This window comes from Muntiacus reevesi, chromosome 2 (genome assembly GCF_963930625.1).
Source record: "Muntiacus reevesi chromosome 2, mMunRee1.1, whole genome shotgun sequence".
Taxonomy (NCBI): domain Eukaryota; kingdom Metazoa; phylum Chordata; class Mammalia; order Artiodactyla; family Cervidae; genus Muntiacus; species Muntiacus reevesi.
Genome location: NC_089250.1, coordinates 192167722 through 192190183, shown reverse-complemented (window position 1 = coordinate 192190183; position 22462 = coordinate 192167722). Strand labels below are relative to the sequence as shown.

The 22462-nt window shown below is 47.7% G+C and overlaps 1 long non-coding RNA gene and 1 other non-coding gene across 3 annotated transcripts; one reads left to right on the top strand and one right to left on the bottom strand.

The window, feature by feature from the left end:
* The first annotated feature begins 8388 nt into the window (after positions 1–8388).
* TRNAG-UCC (transfer RNA glycine (anticodon UCC)) lies at positions 8389–8462 on the top strand. Its single transcript has one exon. It is a non-coding gene; the product is annotated as a tRNA-Gly (tRNA).
* Positions 8463–12171: 3709 nt separating this feature from the next.
* On the bottom strand, positions 12172–21377 carry LOC136160547 (uncharacterized). 2 transcript variants are annotated; one of them, XR_010661629.1, is made up of 4 exons: positions 19082–21374; positions 18456–18639; positions 16262–16402; positions 12172–12916 (listed from the first exon to the last, which is right to left on the bottom strand). It is a non-coding gene; the product is annotated as an uncharacterized lncRNA (long non-coding RNA). The 2 variants fall into 2 exon arrangements; XR_010661630.1 differs by lacking the exon at positions 12172–12916 and adding an exon at positions 13669–14480 and having other exon boundaries at positions 19082–21377.
* Between the last annotated feature and the right edge of the window lie 1085 nt (positions 21378–22462).

Sequence of the window (22462 nt, the reverse complement as noted above, 5' to 3'; positions counted from 1 at the left end):
CTTTACTATTATTTATTTATTTGACTGTGCCAAGTCTTAGGTGCAGCACACGGAATTTTTGTAGTTGCAGCATGTGGCATCTCGTTCCCTGACCAGAGATCGAACCCGGGCCCCTGCTTTGGGAGCATGGAGTCTTAGCCACTGGACCACCAGGGACGTCCCCAGCGCGTGTGTGTTGAATGAATGCTTGCATGACATTGCAGGCATTAAATACCTCCTCTGCCTCAGGCTTTGCCTCCTGCTGACTCTCCAGGAAGACTTACCCTGTTTCTAAAGAGCTTTTCCCTCATTTTCCTGCAGGAATGTATGCTTAGTATTGTAGCAATTCTCATTTGCTAGTGGTAGCTGCCAAACCTTTGTTCGTCTGTTCATCCATCTGACACATCATTTCTGTGGCCCTACTATGTGCCAGCTGCTGCTCTGGGCGCTGATAATCCCCCAGGGAGGAAAGTGGTCCAGAAGCCAGGATGCGGCAGTTAGGGAGAAGGTAGAGGTGGAGTTACTGTGATGTTCGGTTATCAGCAATGGTGAGGACCAGGAATTAGCCCCGGTGCAGGTGGCTGGGATGGGGAGGAGGATGGCGTGCTGGAGCCGCCATCAAGGACCCCAGAGGATGGTCAGCAAGGATGCTGGCAGAGCGGGGGCAGGAAGAGGGGTGGGCAGGCAGGCGCTTGGCACCAGCGGTATCCCACTGGTTCGGCTGAATGCTCACGGCCAACCTGGGAGGGCTGCACAGGCTCCCACGGCCCCCGTGTCTCTTTACACGTGTGGAGACGGGTGCGGCGGCGTCCCTGGGGTCACTGCTCAGTCTCTTATTTGTAAATGAGGACTGAGGCCCCTCCCTGCCCACGTGATGTGGCACTTCACGGCGCTACAGGGGCTCAGTCTGCACCGCACCTTGGGGATCCTCAGGTCGTAGAACTCTTATCTGGAGGGTTCTCTGACCACGGGGCTCCCCAGGGCAGGCAGGCTCTCTGCTGTCTCCCAGTCTCATTAGTGTTGCCACTGGAGCCACCGCCTGTCCCCAGGAGCACTGGCAAAGGATGAGGGTGACATTTGTCTTCATCTCTGCCAGCTTGGAGACAGCCTCCAGCCTCGTGTCGGGAAGTGAGGCTCTGTGAAAATCCAGAACTGAGGTCACCTCCAGGGCCCACCTGTGCTCCTGGTTCTTCCTCCTTCCCCGGGTCTTCCTCCCTTTTTTCAAACATTATTTATTTGTCTGTCTCAGGTCTTTAGTTGTGACATGTGGGCTCTCTTGTTGTAGCACACGAGCTTAGTTATCCCACATCATGTGGGATCTTAGTTCCCCAAGCAGGGATCGAACCTGCGTCCCCTGCATTGCAAGGCGGATTCTTAGCCACTGGACTGCCAGGGAAGTCCCTTCCCCAGGCCTTTCTTAAGCTCTGAAAGTAGAATATAGAGCTTTCTTTTCCCTGCTGGTGGGTGAAACCATGTCCCTTTTGTGGGCCTGAGTGGATGTCTGCCCTGCTAAGGCCATCAGGGCCCTAGGGGGCTTCTGGAGACAGCAGAATAAAATTGAGGCCACCCACTATCAGTCACTCAATGCACACATTCAGCAGCACATTTTTATTAAAGAAAACAGAACTGTGCCCATTGACTTCACTCTAGAGAACCCCTACTACAGAAATGAGGACGTGGATGTTAAAGGGGTCAGGGCAGCATGAATGGCTGAGTGAAGCACTGGAAACATCCTAAATAGCATCAGTGGCAGGGAGTGGGCAACTCCCCAACGGGGAATGCTGTTCAGTCATGTCTGACTCTTTTCCACCCCGTGGACTGCAGCATACCGGGTTCCCCTGTCCTTCACTATCTCCTGGAGTTTGCTCAGATTCATGTCCACTGAGTTGGTGATGCTATCTAATCATCTCATTCTCTGCTGCCCCTTTCTCCTCCTGCCCTCAATCTTTTCCCAGCATCAGGGTCTTTTCCAGTGAGCCAAGTCTTCCCATCAGGTGGCCAAAGTAATGGAGCTTCAGCTTCAGCATCAGTCCTTCCCATGAATATTCAGGACTGATTTCCTTTAGGATTGACTGGTTTGATCTCCTTGCTGTCTGAGAAACATTAGGAAGCCGCTAAAAAGAGGGAGATTGATTTCCTGGCCTGGGGAAATATGGATGGAATGAACTCATAGCTGCACAAATGAAAGCAATAAGTCATACACAGGCAAACGCATGACTCTGCAAAGAGAACGGTTTGGAAGGAAATATAACCACTGTTACCTCCTCCAGGGACACACACGGTGTGTGCCAAGGGGTTGGACTTGTGCGATTGGAGTAAAGGCAGAGAAGGAGATCTGTCGTTTTCTTTGTTCACCTCTGCTGCTTGGCTTGTTTCAAGGAATGTATATTATCCCTCTAGCTTGGAAGGAAAGTTGAAAACAACATATCCTTAGAAAGGTACCAAGCTAGGTCCTCTGCTAATGATGGGAGTGACTACGGTTATCTGGTGGGTTCTGCATGTTTGGTGCCGCCCTGGCACTCCAAGGCCTTCGTGAACACAGTGAGGTGGGTGCACTTATCACTGTGATCTTTCAGATGGGGAAACTGAGGTTCAGGGAGGTTGAGTGACTTGCCCAAGGGGGCACAGTTGGCAAGTGTCAGAGTTGGTGCCTGGGGACAGAGAGGGCTCTTACATCACATCATCCATGTCCCATGTTTGAGGGGGCCACAGTGAGTTAGGAGGAAAGTACAGAGTTGCTTGTTTAGGGGTTGAATGGGAACCCCTGTATCTGTTGTAGAACGTGGCTCCGGACATGCATGGCGTGAAGGAGGCTGGGAACTGTACCCACTGGCTCCCCTTCAGATGGGACAGAGATAGAACCTAATTATGTCAAGATTGAATGGAAATATCCACCCATAGGTAGAAACCATGTGGGGAAATAAGGTATGTTGTCACTACTCTGAGCAGTAACAACCAGCCCTCGACCAGTGACTGGGCTTTCCTGGTGGCTCAGACAGTAAAGAATCTGCCTGCAATGCAGTAGACCCAGGTTCGATCCCTGGGTAGGGAAGAGCCCTTGGAGAAGGGAATGGCCACCCACTCCAGGATTCTTGTCTGGATAATCCCATGGACAGAGTAGCCAGGTGGGCTATCGTCCATGGGGTCACAAAGAGTCAGACACAACTGAGCAACTAACACATACACGCTCTGAACAGTGACAGCCAGCCCTTGGCCAGTGACTGGACGGAGATGGTGTGTAAATACCTCAGTTCCCTCGCCTCGCTGCTGGATCCATTCTACGGTGGATGTTCACCATAGTCTCCCCAGGCTCTTCAGTGGAAATGAGCCCTGGCTGCCCACAGAAGTCACGTGCTTTGTGATACATCACCACTGACTTTCTTTCCTGGCTCCCTTCCTCCTCCCCACCCAGGCTGCCTCAGATCCTCTCCCACCAGATTACTTCTACCACCTAAAATTTTTGTTGTTGTTCTATTTTTGGCTGCATTGGGTCTTCGTTGCTGCATATGAGCTTTTCTCTAGTGTGGCGAGTGGAGGCTTCTCTCCGGTTGCAGTGCACAGGCTTCTCATCGCAGTAGCTTCTCTTCTTGTGGCTCACGGGCTCCAGAGTGCATGGACTTCAGTGGTTGGCAGTTCACAGGTTTAGTAGCTCTGCAGCATGTAGGATCTTAGTTCCCAGACCAGGGATCAAACCCATGTCCGCGGGTGGACATGGCAGGTGGATTCTTAACCACTGGGCCACCAGGGAAGTCCCACGTCTACCATTCTGATCCTTGTCTCAGCATTTGCTCCTGGGGCAGCTCAAGCTAACATCAGATACTTCTTTTCCCACCTGATCCAATCTCTAAGTCCTATGGAGTTTTTTTTTTTTTTCCTACAACACGTCTCAAATCCCTTCCTCAATTCCACAGCCACTGCCCCAAACAACAGATCTTCCTGGATGGCAGCAGCAGCATCTTTGTTAATGTCCCTCTTTCCATGACCTCCCTTCAATAGGTCATCCACACACAGTAGAGGTATCTGTTGAAATCTAAATAAAATCATGTTCCTCTTCTGCTCAAAACTTCCCATGACTGTCCCAAAACACTTGGAAAAAATTTCTAGTTTTTTCTCATAACTTCTGCCTTATTTTTATTTTTTTAAAAATCTTCATTGAATTTGTTATAACACTGCTTCTGAGTTTCTCTTTTTACTTTTATGTTTTGGTTTTCTGGCCATGAGGCATGTGGGATTTTCGCTCCCTAATCAGGGATCGAACCTGCACCCCCTGCATTGGAAGGTGAAGTCTTAACCACTGGACCACCAGGGAAGTCCCATAACTCCTGCTTTAGACTGAGGGTTTGCATCCCCTGCAAATTCATATGTTGAAACCACATCTTTCATGCGATGGTATTTGGATGTGGGTCTTTGGGGAGGTGATTAGGCCATGAGGGTGGGGTCCTCGTTGATGGATTCGTGCTCTTATAAAAGTGACACCACAGAGTTCCTCTCCCTCTCTCCCCTCTGAGGTCACAGCAAGAACATGGCCATCTATGAACCAGAAGCAGGTCCTTGGCACACACCGAATTGGCCAGCGCCTTGACCTTGGGACAGGACTGAGTGACTAACACAGTCCTTGATCTTGGAATTCCCAGCCTCCAGAGTTGCTAGAAATAAATTGAGTTGTGTATAAGCCACACAGTCTGTGGTATTTTGGTTCTAGCAGCCCAAAGGGTCTAAGACAGCCTCCAAGACCACATGCTCTGGCCTGGCCCACACTTCCTTCTCGGTCTGCATCTGCCCTTCTCCCTACCCACCCTGCTCCCACTTTGCTAGAAATTCCAGGTTTCCATCTTCCCTCAGGACCTTCCCTCATGCAGTTGCTTCAGTTTGGATTATTTTTCCTGTAACTCTTTGCTTGTCTCTCTACCCTTCTGGTAGATTCAGCTTAACCATCACCTTCTTGGAGACATCTTTCCTGACCACCTGATCTAAACTTACTCCATCCCATCATTTTCTCTCCTCAGGGCCTCTTAGTTTCTTTCACAACATTTTTTCACAACTGGTCGTGGCTCGGTTACTGGTTAACTTTTGTCTGCCTTCTTCCCTAAATTTCGAGCTTCCTGTGATCAGAGATTGTTGCTTGCTCCCACAGACACGGCACCTAGCTAGGTGACTGTCACCTGGCAGGTGTGTGGCAGTTGGCCTCTGTGTAAGTGAAACACGTTTGTCAATGTCCCGAGAACACCTTCCTTCACATGGATGCCCCAGAAGGGTCTTTGTAGGATTCTGTACCTGAGGTGCTCACGCTCAGGGGCTATATCCTCTTGAACTGTGTGGTCACAGTCCCTGCCTCTGAGAGACCCAGATTCTAGAAACGGGAGACCCATGTTTGAATCTCTTACAGGTTTGGCCTCTTACAGCATGTCTCAGTGAGCTTTGGCTGCATAACAAATATGCCCCAGAACATAATGCCTTAAAACAACAATTTATTACTTTTCATGATTTGTGATTGGCTTGGTGATCCCTCTGTTAGTTTTCTTTGGGTTTCCTTGGCTGGAGGATTAGCCAGACAGGAAGGTCCAGATGTTCTCCTTTAGATGTATGGCAGCTGGTGTTGGCTGTTGGCTGGGTGGCCTCAGTTGGCCTCTCAATATTCCAATGTGCAAGACCTGCTTCCTTTTGTGGAGGCTTCAGGTCACCATTTTGAGTCAACAAAGACAGCAGCTGCCAGGCTTCTTGAGGCCTGGGCTTGGGACTCAAACAACTTTACTTCTGGCATATTCTATCAGTCAAAGCAAGTCATGAGGGGAGTGCAGAAATAGAATCTGCCTCTTGGTGGAAAGAGCAGCAGGGAATTTCTGGCCATATTTGATCTTTCATGAGAAATGAAAAGGTAGTCACTCAGTCATGTCCAGCTCTTTGCAATCCCATGGACCGTAGTCCACCAGGCTCCTCTGTTCATGGGATTTTCCAGGCAAGAACATGGGAATGGGTTGCCATTTCCTTCCCCAGGGGACCTTTCTGACCCAGGGATCAAACCCACGGCTCCTGCAGTGCAGGAACCTTCTTTACCGTCAGTAGGTTATAAAGTCTTAGGCAGGTGACCTAACCTCCCTGCACCCCACTTCCCCACTCTGTGAACCAGGTCTGTTGGCGTCTATTTTATAGAATTGTTTGTGAGAATTAAACATGATGCATGCAAAGTGTTTAGCGCACAGCCTGTCTCACTGAAAGTGTCCATTGAATAGAAATTGTTATTATAGTAATTATAATGGGAATTTAGCAAATGTTGGGTGAATGGACAGTTGGATGGACAAGTGGATAGACAGGTGGATGGATGGATACGTAGGTGGGTAGATGGATGGATGAACAGACAAAAGGCTTTGGCATTTGAACACGATATGGTCCCAATGACAGTATATACTCATCTGGTGGTGAGAAGTCATCTCATTTTATGGAGTTCGGAATAAAAAGCAGCTCTTTGCTGTTGAGTTCAAACACTCTGATTTCTAGAGAGACCTGCCGTCTTGCTCAGGTTACTTTTTGGTCATCTGTATCTGGCAAGTGGGGAAGGTCAGGCGATCCTCCGACAGGCTTTGTGTACCCTCTCTCTCTCACACACACACACCCCCACCTCCTTGGCCTTGGTTAAATGTAACCAAACATTAACAATTGTGACAAACACAGCCAAGCTTCCCACTGGAGCACTGAGCAACAAACCACATGTGGTCGCAGTCCAAGGGGGGTTCTGACATCTATTGCGCCAGGCGCTGGCCTGTGTGCATAAGGCTGGGGCGGGCTGCAGTGAGGGGCTCCTGAGCCCACATTCTTTGAGGTTCTGCTTCAGGGACGGGGCACATCCCCCTGGAGCCAGAGCCTCTCTCCAGGGCTGCCAAGGGCAAGGGTGGAGGTAATTTTCCTGGAAGAGGTGGTCTTTAAGAACATCTTGCCTCTGGGATTGCCCAGGTGAATTGCGAGGGGGACCTGATAGTGACACTTTCTTCCTACCCCAGCCTGACACTGGGTGTGGGAAGGGGGAAGGAGGACCTGCCGGGGAGGTGCATGACCTTTCTTGGGGTCCATAGCAAGCCACTACAAACCTGGAGGTGTAAGACAACAGAAATTTACCAGCTCACCGTTCTGAAGGCGAGAAGTCTGAAGTCAAGATGTCAGCAGGGCCATGCTCCCTCCAAGGGCTCTAGGAAAGAATCTGCCCTTGCCTCTTCCAGCAAATTTCCCATAACCCTTGGCGTTCATTCCTGGCTTGTAACTACATCACCACAGTCACTCTCTCCACTGTCACATGGCCTTCTTCCTGTGTGTCGTCTCTTCTTTCTTTTTTAGACTTTTTTTTAACGTGGACCATTTTTAAAGTCTATGTGGAATTTGTTAAAATATTGTTTCTGTTTTATATTTTGGTATTTTGGCCGCCAGCCACGTGGGATCTTAGCTTCCCGACCAGGGATGGAACCCATACCTCCTGCATTGGAAGGTGCAGTCTTAACCACGGAACTTCCAGGGACGTTCCCCTCTCTCCTTATAAGGATGTCAGTCATTGGATTCAACATCTACTCTAATCTAGTATGACCTCATCTTATCTTGATGACATCTGCAAAGACCTGACTTCCAAGCAAGGTCACATTCTGAAGTTCTGAGTAGACATGAATGTGGGGGAACATCATTCAGTCCGTACAGGAGGGAAGCCAGAGGCAGATGTATAGAGATGGGGGAGGGTCAGGGTGCAGAGAACAAGGGCTCCGTAATAGACCAGAAGGCCGTGAGCACAGCAGAACTGCCATTTTTTAGACTTGGGCAAGTCTGGCCCTGTGACTTGCAGGGGCCTGTCCCAGTCCTCCAGCCAGGCTCCTTCACACAAGATAGGGAGCCATGGAGCCAAAGGGATATGTCCACATGGACCCCCACCTCCGCATTTCTGGGCCACGTCCTGGGTGTCCGGGACTATCAGACTCCCTGCCCTAGCAGCACTGAGCCACTTGCAAAGCCTGCCCAGGTGTCTCCCCGAGATCTGCCCCACTGGCTTCCAGTGTGTGCACCCCTAAACCCAAGAGGGGCTTGGGGCAGGCCTTGGACTTTTAACCTGAGGTGTGATCACAGGTCCCTCAAGGCAGAGTGGAGAGTTGGGGAGAGAAGGTGGTGGCCTGTGGAACTCCCAAGGAGTTTGGGAGAGGTCTGAGTTCAGCCTTGGCCTTCTGGGGTGCAGACTGTGAGATGAGATGAAAGCATCGAGGAGCCTCTGGACTCAGACTCCAAGAATTACCTTTGGTCCATTATTCTCTGTATTATGTCACCCATGTGTGTGTTTAACTTTTTGTTGGTCTTCCTTACCAGCATAGAAGTTTCATGAGAACAGGGATCTTTTCCTTCTCATCTGTAAAGTGAAATGAATGATAATCACTGCTTGGGGAATCCGCTGGTGGCCCAGTGGTTAGGCCTCTGCACTTCCACTGCAGGGGGCACAGGTTCAATCCCTGGTCAGGGAACTAAGCTCCCGCATGCCACACAGTGTTGCAATAAATAAATTAGAGAAGAAAACAAATTTCCAAAGAGTGTTTAAAAATAGCAGTCACTGTTTCATAGAGTGGCTGGAGGAGCAAGCCAGTTAGTGGCCCAGAGTGCAGGGTTGGGCCCTCAGCGAGTACACCACGAGGTTTGCTCAGGCTGCTGCTGTTCATCTCTGGACCCCCAGCACAGGGGACAGGGCCTGGGAGGAGCTTGCAAATCTTTTTGAAATAAACGACAGAGGGACTAAGGATGCAGTCGACTGTGTCCTCCCCACATCTGGCCTTGCTGACTTTTTGCCTGAAAGTCAGGTAGGACCAAGGGGTTGTATGACTCTCAAATCCTCCCCAGAGACAAATGTGCCATCAGATCAATAAACACAGACTCTCCCAGCAAGGCTTTATGACCAGACTGGCATTCTGAGCCAAATCCTCTGAGTGCCAAGGGGAGCTGTATTTGGAGGAAGGGGCAGGGATGTATATGACAGTGTGTATAGGAGAACTGGAGCTTCTCTGCTGGCTCAAACAGTACAAAATCTGCCTGCAATGCAGGAGACCTGGGTTTGATTCCTGGGTCAGGAAGATCCCCTGGAGAAGGGAATGGCTACCTGCTCCAGTATTCTTGCTGGGAAAATCCCTTGGGCCGAGGAGCCTGGCGGGCTACAGTCCATGGGATCACAAAAGGTTGGATAGGAATGAGTGACTAACACTTTCATTTTTCATAGGAGAACCAGGTGGGAGGCAATTCTAAAAGGCCAAGGTTTTGAGAAGTGAGGACAGCTTGGGCAGGGGTGGAGAGGTGGGCAGAGGAAGGAGTAAATTGCTTGCTTCCAGGCTTGTGGAACAGCAGTGGACAAGACTTGGTAAGGCTGGGAGGGGTCAAGGAGAACAACTGGCTTCCAGTTAACCCTACCAGACTAAAGGAGGTGCTATCCGTGAGATGGGGATCCTGGGGGGAAATCAGGCTTGGAGGGAGGTTCTCAAATTTAGCTTTGGACAAGTTGAATTTGATGAGCCACCAAGATATCCATTAGACCAGGTTTGAATCCCTGAGCACATACAGGCAGTATTATCTGTACCAGGCTCCCTCATCCCTCTGAGCCTTGGCTTTCCTCTCTGCAAAATGGAATACCTCACCAGGTGATTGTGAGGACCCTTTGTGGGAAGACATGAAAATTGCCCACCCCAGAGTCAAGCACCACAAGGAGAAAACATGTATCAGTATTATTCACACTCTGTCAGTTAAAAGCAACAGACACACAAGTCAAACTAGCTTGAACACACTAAATAATACTTTCAGTTCAGCCGCTCAGTCATGTCCAACTGTTTGTGACCCCATGGACTGCAGCACGCCAAGCTTCCCTGTCCATCACCAACTCCTGGAGCTTGCTCAAACTCATGTTCATCGCGTCAGTGATGCCATCCAACCATGTCATTCTCTGTCGTCCCCTTCTCCTGATTTCAATCTTTCCCAGCATCAGAGTCTTTTCCAATGAGTCAGTTCTTTGCATCAGGTGACCAAAGTATTGGAGCTTCTGTTCCTTTAACTAGAACCCAGGAAATAGATCTGAGATCTCCTACATGCAGAACTCAAGCTCACAGGGGCTCCTTATCTCCCTCAGGCACCTTCCACCTGTGTTTATAGTGGTCACTAGGTCAGCAAATCCAGTGGCAAGAGGGAGGTTCTTCCTATAGTTTTGGCCAAAAAACAAACAAACAAACAAACAAAAATGCAGAAGGATTCTGATTGGTCCAGCTTGGCTGTATGCCCATCCCAGAGCCAATCACTGTGGCCAGGTTTGGGTCACATGATTTCCCCTTTGTCATGGCTCCCCTGTTAGTGAAAGATGAAATAGTGCAGGGAAAACCAGTAGACATCCATCACGTTCTGTGTCCAGTGGGAATTTTGGGATGGAAGGAGATATATATGTCCTAAGTTTCTAGCATAATAGCCAAGACATGGAGGCAACTTAAATATCCATGGACAGATGAATGGATAAAGAAAGTGTGGTATATGCAATGGAATATTATTCAGCCTTGAAAAGAAGGTAATTCTGTCCTATGTGAATACACAGATGAACCTGGAAGGCATTACGCAAAGTGAAATAAGCCAGACACAGGACAAATATTACGTGATACCACTTGTATGGAATCTAAAATAGTCAAACACAGAGAACTGGAGAGTAGAATGAGGATTGCTGGGGGTGGGAGGCAGGGGAAGAGGAAGATATTGGTTAAGGGGTCCAAAGCTTCAGGTCTGCAAGATGATTGAGTTCTGGAGATCCAACGTACAGCATGGTAGTGGCAATTAACAACACTGTATGGTACACTTAAAATTTGCTAAGAGGGTAGATCTTATGTTAAATTTTCCTATCATAATAAAAAAAAAAGAATATAAAGAAGGCAGGAGGAAATTTTTGGAGGTGATGGATATATTTATGGCATAGACTGACTCTGGTGATACTTTCATGAGTGTATACTTATTGGGGGGGGGGGGCTTCCCCAATGGCTCAGTGGTAAAGAAGCCACTTGCAATTCAGGAGCTGCAGGAAATGTGGGTTCGATCCCCGGGGCAGGAAGATCCCCTGGAAGAGGGCATGGCAATCCACTCCAGTATTCTTGCCTGGAGAATCCCATGGACAGAGGAGCCGGGCGGGCTACAGTCCATGGGGTCAGAAAGAGTTGGACATGAATGAAGTCACTTAACACACATAACTGATTGACAGGGTGTTAATTACGGCTGTACAGCAAAGTGGGTCCATTATACGTACATATTCTTTTTTAATATCCTTTTCTATTATGGCTGATCATAGGATATTGAATATGGTTCCCTGTGCTATGCAGTAGGACTTTGTTGTTTATCCATTCTATATATAAAAGCTTACCTCTGCCAACCCCAGCCTCCCACTCCATCTCTCCCCCACACTGCCCCCTTGGCAGCCACCACTCTGTTCTCTGTGTCCCACCGGTGTATACGTATCTCCAAACTCAAGTTGTATACATTAAATGTAGACAGCTTTTCACATGTCAACCACACCTCAATAAAGTGGTTCTAAAAAGTAAAAAGTTTCTGGTGCACAGTAGGAACTTAGTTCACAGTGGCTGCTTGTATCCGTGTTCTGGAGGTGAAACACCAGAATGGTCCTCCCAGGTTCCCTTACCATATGCATGTTTTTATTTATTTACTTGGCTGCGTCTGGTCTTTCATTGTGGTCCCCAGGCTCTGTAGTTGTGGCACGTCGGTTTAGTTGCCCCGCGGCATGTGAGCTCTTAGTTCCCTGACCAGAGATCAAACCTGCACCCCCTGCATTGCAAGGCAGATTCTTAACCACTGGACCACCAGGGAAGTCCCCATCTACCTGTTTTAACATCTTTACAAATGCAGCCTCTGCCCCCGAACAACCCTACATGCAGTGGCATCTACTCTCCCTCAACCCCCTTGAGCCTCTCACCAAGCTTAAGAGATGGCACGAGAGAGGTCTGATAGGCGAGGTCTGAGGCAGGCCCCAGCCCATGGCAGGACACCACACTGTCATCTCTTGTCAGCCATGAACATGCCCTGGGCATTTCTTCCACTAACCCCAAACCTGGCAACCCAGGGACTCTATTTCTCCAGGACCAGGGAGGTTTTCCAGGATTTCTGGCGTGCCCCAGTAGCCTGCACACCAAGAGAGAGGCAGACAAGATCAAGAGAACAGGTTTTGCACAGTTAGAGAAAGACTTTGATGGTTCATAACATCAGGGAAAAAATTCCAGTACCCCGGGGCAAGCTGCAATGTGGATGCTCCTTTCAGCAACCTGCCTCTGATTGGAGCTGCCTGGAACCTCCCTGCCAATCAGCATGGGCGCTGGGAAACCTGGAACTTTATAGCTTAGCAACGAGAAATCTGGAGGAACTCTGGAATTAATTTAAGGAAACGAGAAGGGGAAAAAAAAAAAAAAAAACTAGAAGGAAATTAGTAGCCAAATAATCAGACTCCCTGACTTTATTATTACCTTTGTGGCCAAGGCAAGTCATTTGCAGCATTAATTACAAGCAGAGAGGGAACCGGCCAGCTATCTTGTCTCAAACTCTGCGATGTTTTTTGTTCTGTTTTTTTTTTTTTCCCCTGCACTGGCGCTGGGGTGGAGATGTGAACAGAGCCAAGAAAGAACAGCCAAAACAGGTACAATAATTAAAGAAAAGCCACACCCACTCTTGTCTGCCATAGCTCCCTCCAGGAGTCTTGTTGTAGTCAGTCTCTCTGGAGTCACCTTCTATCATGTGACATCGTGGATGTCAGCCTGTCTGAAATGGGAACTGGAGGTCACAGTGGCTACAGAGGGTTTCTGCAATTTCAGATGGAGGCGCAGTCAGAGGTGATGATAGCCTGGTTGGTTGGTCCATTTGATGACTGTTTACTGAACATCATTCATGTGTCAGGTTGAATCAGGGGCTGTAAAACAGAAGTGAACATTACATACTGATCCCTGCCCTCCCGTGGGTGGGGAGTCTGGCTGGGGTGGGGGAGCCTAGATATTAATAATCAGTTTTAATTATATAAGGCATGAAACCCCAGTACTTCTGTGGGGACTTGGCGCTGGTTCTCACATCCTCGAAAACATCCCTTTAGACGCCTTGCTCTGAGACAGAGTGACTGACTCATCCCAATTGGCTCAGGACTTTCTTGATTTAAGCACCTAAAGTTCCCAGTCCCGGGAAACCCCAAGATGACTGGTCACCCCACCCTGGGACAGGCTGAAATGGGGCAGGAAGCAGCCTCCCTTAGCATGTGGGACTTCCCCAAGCAGCTAGGACCCAGGTTAAGCAGCCAATTTGCTGTGTGGCTTGGAATAAGTTACTAGGCCTCTCTGGGCCACTGTTTCCTCAACTGCAAAACCGAGTTTGACCTGGTGAGCTTTTCATCTCCTGGAAGTTCTGGTTTCCTGGCCCTGCTGCCGCGTTCAGAGCCGAATCAATGCAGAGGGCTGAGCAAAGAAGGCAGGGCCATGTACCCACAGTGCAGCCCTGGGCAAGTATCTCACCTCCTCCATAAAATAACTGGAAGAATAGTACTTACTTCGTGGAAATATAAGCACTCAGTTAAGTAAAAATATTCTATGGGTCTGGCATAGCTGGATACTCTCAAGTTGCAAAGTATGGATATCCTGGTTAACAGAAAGTTTGATTAAGAATGATGGCATTATGATTAAGAGTTATGGGAATTCCCTGGTGGTCCCAGTGATTAGGACTTGGTGCTCTCACTGCCAGGACCCTGGGTTCAATCCCTCATAGGGGAACTAAGATCCCACAAGCTGCAGGGTCAAATAAAATGAGTTATGGTATTTCCTAACTAGTGACTGCCAGTTTTCAAAAAAAAATTTTTTTAAACATGTACTTTATCACAGTACATACTATACTCTTTTTTTTTTTGGCTGCTCTGGGTCTTAGTTGCAGCACTTGCGATTTTCAGTGTGGCATGTGAACTTTCAGTTGCAGTATGTGGGATCTAGTTCCCTGACCAGGAATCAAACCCAGCCCCCCTGCATTGGGAGCACAGAGTGTTAACCACTGGACCATCAGGGAAGTCCCTTCTTCAGTCGCTAATGTTGTTCAGTCACTAAGTCGCATCCAACTCTTTGTGACCCCATGGACTGCAGCATGACAGGCTTCCCTGTTCTTCACTATCTCCCGGAGTTTGCTCAAACTCGTGTCCATTGAGTTGATGATGCCATCCAACCATCTCGTCCTCTGTCATCCCCTTCTCCTGCCCTCAATATTTCCAAGCATCAGGATCTTTTCCAATGAGTCAGCTCTTTGCATCAGGTGGCCAAAGTACTGGAGTTTCAGCATCAGTTCTTCCAATGAATATTCAGGACTTATTTCCTTTAGAATTGACTGGTTTCATCTCCTTGCTGTCCAAGGGACTCTCAAGAGTCTTCTTCAACATCGGGGTTCTAAAGCATCAATTCTTCGGTGCTCTGCCTTCTTTATGGTCCAACTCTCACACCTGTACATGACTACTGGAGAAACCATAGCTTTGACGATACAGACCTTTGTCTGCAAAATGATATCCCTGCTTTTTAGTACGCTGTGTATGTTGGTCATAGCTCTATCACAGTACATACTCTTGACTGCCTTTCACCTTCAGGTGTCTAGTTCCATGAGGTGGAGATGAGGTCCTTTTTGCCACTGCCTCCCCATAATAAAGATCTGTTGAGTTCATTGAGGTTGTATCATGCCCATTTTACGGGTGAGAGAATTGAGGCTCAGGGAGGTGAAAAGTCCTGCCATTAAGTGGAGAAGTCAAGAACTGAGCCTGGAACTGATTCAGGGTCTTGTTCTCTCCATTTATGGGCCTCTGCTTCCTCAGGGGGCGCATAGGGAAGGTGTGAGTGATGGCAAAGGAGTGCAGGAGGAAATCTGGTGGAGGGAGTAGGGCTGTGAAGATCTGACTAGGAATTCTCCAAAGGGAGCAAATATGATGGGCCGAGCATAACACCAGCAGCCTGGCTTGATCCTCATGTGGACAGGGACCTTTTGGATGCTGCTTTCTCACCTCGCTAGTTGCCATGGCGACAGAAGAGGGTGTGCACACATGCACGCACTGAGATGTATCGCAAACCTGCGACCCAGGCTTGCCTCAGAGATGCCAGCAATGGGTAGGCAGGTCAATCAAATAACACAAGTGCACACAAGTACATGGTACCATAAATCCTAGCTATCCATCACCCAGCTTCAACAATCACCAAGTCTCAGCTAACCTTGTTCCATCTATAGCCCCCCTTCCCCTCCTTTCTCATCCTAGATACTTACAAGCAAATTTCAGATAGCTTCTGCAAATATTTTAGTTTATGACTCCAAAAATAAGGATTTTTTTTAATGCCATCATCCCGACTAAAACTAACAATAATGCTTTAATAATCAGAAAATATCCACTGTTCCCAATTTTCTGGTTGTCTCATTAACTGTCTTTGCTGCTGCTGCTAAGTTGCTTCAGTCATGTCCAACTCTGTGCGACCCCATAGACGGCAGCCCACCAGGCTCCGACGTCCCTGGGATTCTCCAGGCAAGAACCCTGGAGTGGGTGTTGCCATTTCCTTCTCCAATGCATGAAAGTGAAAAGTGAAAGTGAAGTTGCTCAGTCGTGTCCAACTCTTCACAACCCCATGGACTGCAGCCCACCAGGCTCCTCCGTCCATGGGATTCTCCAGGCAAGAGTACTGGAGTGGAGTGCCACTGCCTTCTCCGAGCTATCTTCTTTACAGCTGGCTAAAATCAAGCTTCATATGTGGTTCATACATTGTGATTGGTTCATACACCTCTTACCCCTTTCTTGATCTGCACCCACAGATTTTCCTCCCCTCTTTTTCTTCTCTTGCAATGTATCTGTTGAGCAATCTGAGTTGGTTGTTCTGTAATGTGTCCCAGTCTGGGTTTTGCTTACTGCATCCCTCTGCTGGTATTATACTGATACCTGTTCCTCTCTGCACTGTGTTTCTTATAAATCATTGGTTAGATCTAGAAGTCCATTTAGATTCATGTTTGTTTTTGTGTGTGTGTATGTGTGTGTGTATGACTGCTTCCTAGTGGATGCTTCCTATTTCTATTTGAAGGCACATAATTTGTGGTTGTCCCCCTTCATGATGTTAGCAACCATTTATGACCACTGTCTAGTTCCATTAGAGGTTGAAAATGGTGGCTTACTAATTCTATTCTTCTGTCTTTTGTTAGCTGTAATACATCTATAAAGAAACCTCTCCTAATCAGCCATTCGGTTCCTGTAAAGTATGTCTCATACCAGAAAGGATACATGCTTGAATCTTTCCTATTTGACAGTTTTCAAACCAAGAAGCTGGTCCCAGGGAGTTCTCGGGTGGCCTAGTGGCTGGGACTCCAGGCTTTCACTGCCATGACCTGGATTCAATCCCTGGTCTGGGAACTGAGATTAAAACAAACAAAAAAAGTCAGTCCCAACATCCTCCAAAGATGATAAATGAGTTTATGTTTTCCTGTTTTTCTAAGTATCATTGTGAACTTACAGGTTTGGACATACATAACCCATTTTCATCCACTGCTGTTATTACACTTACTGATGCTCAAAATGTCCCATCTTTGGCCAGTGGGAATCTTTTCACATTGTTTTCCTGACTCCTTTCTGACAAGTCCCCTTAGGTCTGTGACAGTTTCTGAGCCACCTGGATGACAAGCTGTTCACGCTCATCATGCACGTTGCCTGCCTCGGACCTGGAGTCAGCCCTATCTCCACAGAGCACGTCTAGTTAGAAGTTGGGTTTAGAGACCACAATGTGTGCGCTGTGAGTGGTCACTGTTCCTGAATTGCCCATTACGTCAAACCTTTTCAGTGGATGGCGTAGGAGACACACGCTTTATTTTGTAAGGCAAAGTGTACCAGTGTCTTATTTTGTAATACCAATACTTCCCATTTGGACTGGCGACTCCAGGTTTTTCACTTCATCTCTGTGATCTTACATCCACATCTCTTTTCTTGCATGACCATGCCACAAAGCCTGTTTCTAAGGGCAGAGCTCCCCACTGGGTCTCCCATCAAGCAGGACGCATGAGAGAAAGCACTTAAGTCTTCCCCTCAGAAATGAGGTTTAGAAGTGGCTCTGAGAGAAGCCTATGTCATGGTCCACAAGGGATCACATTCTCATGGCAAATGAGCCAGCTCTTTTCACCATCCCGTGTGTGGAGCCTCGCATCTGATTGCTCGTAATCCACACAGCACATTTGAGTCACATGAGGAATTACAAAAACCCCTCTCAATCACAGTTAAGTCAGAATCTCTGGGGCTGGGACCCTTACACTTTTTTTAAAAGTCCAGGTAATTTTATTTATGTGGCTGTGCTGGGTCTTAGTTGTGGCATGTGGGATCTAGTTCCCTGGCCAGGAGTCGAACTCAGTGCTTCCCTCGCCCCACCCCCAAATCAAGAGGGCAGATCCATGCTTTCCTGGACTACCAGGGAAGTTCCAGTTCAGGTACTTTTTTTTTTTAATGTTCAATTCACCAAAATTTTAGAAAGTCAGTATAGTTATGTTAATAGATAATAAAACATTGATAAAGGAAATAATTCAGTCTTACAGCTATTTTGCCTATCTGGAATATAGTCATTAAAATGGCCAGATAGGAGATTATATAAGAGTCCAGGTAATTTTAACGTGCAGCCAGGGTTTAGAATCACTGCTCTAGTCCTTTCTTCTCAGCCAACGGAAGAGAAGGAAACAACCAAGGGCTATGGTAGATGATGCCTTCAAAGCCCATTAACTTGAGGTTGAAACCTAGCACTGCCTGTCTCTACCTAGGAAACCTCTGGAATGGCACTGAGCAATGGAACTTTCTGCAGTAATCAAAATGGTCTATATCTGCACCATCCAATGTGGTGGCCACTAGCCCCATATAGCTGTTAGTGCAACCTAAGCGTGAAATTTTAGATTAAAACATTTTAAACTAATTTACACAGAAATAGCCACAAGTGACTTGTAACTATCATCTTGGACACCACCAATCTGGGAAATCACACAACATCTAAGAGCCTCATCTCTATAAAACAGGGACAAATAAGAATGACTTCCTTGGGTTGTGGTCGGGATTAGAGATAATGTATATTAAGTGCCTGGTATACACAAGACATTCAATAAAATGCTGCTTATTTTCCTTATTAACATCAGCCTGTCACTTCTTAAAGAAAGAAAGGAAAACTTGCCTGGAAAATGAGAGCTCAAAAGTACCCAACTACCGAGACTAAAAATTCTGAGCTGTTCCAGAGAAACTCTCAGAAAATATTTCTTAATTGTAGAAGTTCAATTACAGCGAGAGGTTATCAGTTGCAAGGGCTGTATTTCATTACCGATCTAGCCACAGCTCAATAAATTAAGCAATCACTCCAAATAACATGTTGCTTTAATCCCCTCTTGGAACAAATTCAAGTTGCTTGGTTTTATATTAGCACAGCTCTTGAAAGGCAACTCACATTGGCCTCATTTCTGTTTCTTCAATTCATCAGCCCCTCTCTGGATAAATCTTTGCATCTCCTGACTAGCAGGACAGAGGAGTCCCAGCCGAGCAGACCTCCTTTTATTAAAACCGGAGTGTTTTCCATCATTTGGCCTTTACATGTTCCACGTTTCATTTGCTGAAATTACTGGCAGGTTTATCTGCAACAAAGACAGAAAGAGATCAAGAGGCAGCAGCCCAGCTCTGAAACACCCCTCTGAGAAGCCCAGCTCGGACGTGCGAAGCAAACAGTGGCGGCTTTTCCACCCTCATCTTCTCTCTGCTGGTTTCTCATCTCACAGTAGAATTGCGTTTCCCCTAGAAACTTGGCACCGGAGGTGTCAGCCCGGGAACATATTTGTTTGTGTAAATTAAAAGGAGAATATGTTTTGACCATATTTAAGTTCTAGCTGTGCTAAAGAAATAAATACTGAGTTGCACAATGCGTCTCACTGCATGGTTCTGGCTCACCTCCCCAGACTCTGTCTTTGTTTTATAAAAACCTAAATGAGAGCTCTGAGTAGCTCAGTGCCTCAGACGGCTACAGGGACAACCTTGCGGGCTGTGTCCACCCCACCAGGCCCACGTGGAAAGTCCACTTACCTGAGTTTGAGATCTGACACGCTGCTGTCTTGCCAGGATGGGCAAGGATATTAGCAACAGGCACCCTCACCTGTGCATTGTTGATGGGCGTGTGAATTTCACCACCTTGGTGAATGGCACTGGGCAATAGCTATAGAAATTTAAAATGTACACATTGACATGGAAATCCCACATCTAGGAGTGTATCTGATGGAGTATAGCTGGACAGATACCAGAGAGTATATATAACGTTAAAATCCTGGAGTTAACTGAAGTGCTGAGAGCAGGGGGCAGGTTAAGTGTGGTGCGTTGCTAGACGTCATTAGACAGCTTCTGGTGGGTCAGAGGGCTGTCGTGCCTTCAGGATATAAACCATCCCAGCCCCCTGCCACTGTTCTTAATGTTAGAAGCCAAAAAAGTGTATGCTCTCGAATATGCTTAGAAAATTTATGAAGATTATGCAGACTGCATATGGTGATTACATTTAAGAAGTGAAACTGGAGTTAAGAGGAAAATTGCATAGGGGCTTCTGTATCTCCCATGTTTCTGTACTGTTTTTCTTACCATATGCATGATATTATTTTTGAAAATTGGGATAATTAAAAACACAGAAAATGGCGTTTAAAAAAATCATTTCCACACTCTGACAGGAGCAAGGTAATATGATGATAATACTCTTTTTATCACATATCTGTCAGGCCAATGAAGTGGTGGTGGGAAACCTTTGCTTTTCTGGTCTTTAAGCAAATAATATAGAGGGCTGAATGGTGACTCCTAGAGCGAGAAAAGGTATGTCCACTTCTCTCTCAGAGCCTTCACAGGTTTCCTTATATGGAAAAGCTGTGGTTAAGTTAAGGGTCTTGAGGTGGAATTTACCCTGGATTATTCAGATGGGCACTAAATGCAATTACAAGCATCCTTTAATGGGAGAAGCAGAGAGAGACAGGGAAGAAGACAGAAAGACAGAGGCAGAGATTAGAGTGCTGTGGCCACATGCCAAGGGATACTGGAGCCACCAGAAGCTGGAAGAGGCAAGGAATGGATTTCCCTCTGGAGCACCTGGGAGGAGTGCAGCCCTGCCAAGTTTGGGCTTCTAGCCTGCAGAACATCAAAATAATAGGTTTCTGTTGTATTAGGCCACTCAGTTTGTAATAATTTGCCTGAGGAACCTAACACATCACCTGACACTCACAGCACCTGTAAAATGCACGAAGGGCATATTTTTGTTGCTTAGTCACTCAGTCGTGTCTGACTCTTTGCAACCTCATGAACTGTAGCCCACCAGGCTCCTCTGTCCAAGGGGATTTTCCAGGCAAGAAGAGTGGAGTGGGCTGCCATTTCCTTCTCCATATCAACATATGGAATGCAGTTCACCAGCCACAGGGAGCTCTGGATGCTGGATGCTAGGTGAGAAAAGCAATCTTCTCAGCAGCTCCACTGAAACCAACCCTGGATTGGTCCTGCTTAGGTCACATGACCACACCTGGACCATATGAAGTGCATAGGGAGAAACAAATTTGGCAAGGCTGGTTTTGGTGATTTCGTGCCTCAGATGATTAGTGAGCATCTACTAGGTGCTAAGGACACAGCAGAGAACAAATCCAAGATAGCTGCCCACCGGGAGCTGACATTTCAGTGAGAGAAGCAGAGAGACCAGTGGTGGTGGAAGGGAACAAGAAAGCATGAAGAAGGGTAAGGCTCGAGATGGGGACTGGGGAATGCAGTTCATGGGAACTGCAGTACAGGACGTTGGAGAACTGACGTTGGAGGAGAGGCCTGAAGGAGATGAGGGCATGAGCTGTGTGTCCACATGATGCAGGAGTATCTGGCAGAGGAAACAAGCATAGAACCTGACCCACTGGTTGACCTGAATCAGCAGGAAGGAGCGACCCTCTCTCCCCTTCTCCTTTCCCTGCCTCCCTCACTTGCTGCCCGCCTGCTGCAAGCCAGCGGCTGTGGTGCAAAGATGAGTGAGACCTGGGTCTCCAGGCTCCAGGTCACCACTCATAGGGAGAACATGCATGTAAGCAAATCATTCCATTAACGTGGTGGGCGTTGGAACAGAGGCCGGGACAAGCTGCGGGCTCTGTCCTTGGTGGAGAGCAGGGTGAGGAGAAGTGGAATAAGGTCAGGGAGATGCAAGCAAGCAGATAGAGGTTGGGACTTGAAGTCCAAGAATAAATGTTGAGCTCTGATTCAGCGGTAAATTAATTGAAAGCAGGGTGGTGGTGGGCAGAGATGGAGAGGGGCCTGGGGGAACCTCTCAACCCCAAATACAGCAAGGCAAACCTAGGGGAGAATGAGTTCTGAGGATAGCCTACCCCGCTTAGTTTCACAGAGTCCATGAGAAGGAACAAACAGTTCCCAAGTCCTGAACTGGGATGCTCTGGTGCACACAGAAACCAGAGCTGATCTGATTGAGGTACGATGGGGGATTCATTACTCGGGTAACCATGCTGAAGGACGAGAGAGGCTGAGTCACTCTTGGGTCCAGGGACAGAACGCAGCGCCAGTCTGTCTCCTCCCCAAACCCCCAGCCCATCCCTTGTTTCTCCCTCCCTCCATGTTGGCCTCTGTCTTTGCGGTCACTAGTAGCTCTGGATGCTGGTGAGTGGGTGGGGAAAGCAATCCTCTCCCCAGCTCTACTTAAAACAATCCTGCCTTGGGCCTGCTTAGGTCATGTGACCACACGTGGACCAAGCACTGCAGCCCAGCTCAGAAGTAGGCTGCTATGAGTTTTCATATCAAGTCACGTGTCTACACCTGGACCTATTACTGTAGCTGAGGCTTGAGTGTTGTCAGCAGCCATCTTTGGCCATATTCCCACTGGGCATAGTGTCTCTTACTCAGAGGGGTAGAAAGTGCTGGCAGGAAAAGAAAAACAAAAAACCCAGAGCCACCTACCTCTTCCAGAGTCTTCTCCTGGCTGTGCTGCTTCCATAGTCATTCTCAGGGGAAGATTGCCACAACCCTGAGTTGGGCTTTGCATTAAGATACCCTGTCTGTAAACCCCATATTTGCAAGGATTTACTCAGACCTGGTGGTGTAATCATTTCCTGCCATTGTTGCTTATTATTACTTTAATCAAATGCAAAATGTTTTCTTCCTCTTTGGTTTATGATTTCCTCTCCTGTTCCTAAGTAGAAACTTTGTCTGTCTTGTTGGTTACAGCTCATGCCCCATACTTAGCCTCTTATAGTTCAGTTCAGCGGCTCAGTCGTGTCTGACTCTTTGCGACCCCATGGACTGCAGCACACCAGGCTTCCTTGTCCATCACCAACTTCTAGAGCTTGCTCAATCTCATGTCCATCGAGTCAGTGATGCCATCCAACCATCTCATCCTCTGTCGTCCCCTTCTCCTCCCACCTTCAATCTTTCCCAGCATCAGGGTCTTTTCTAATG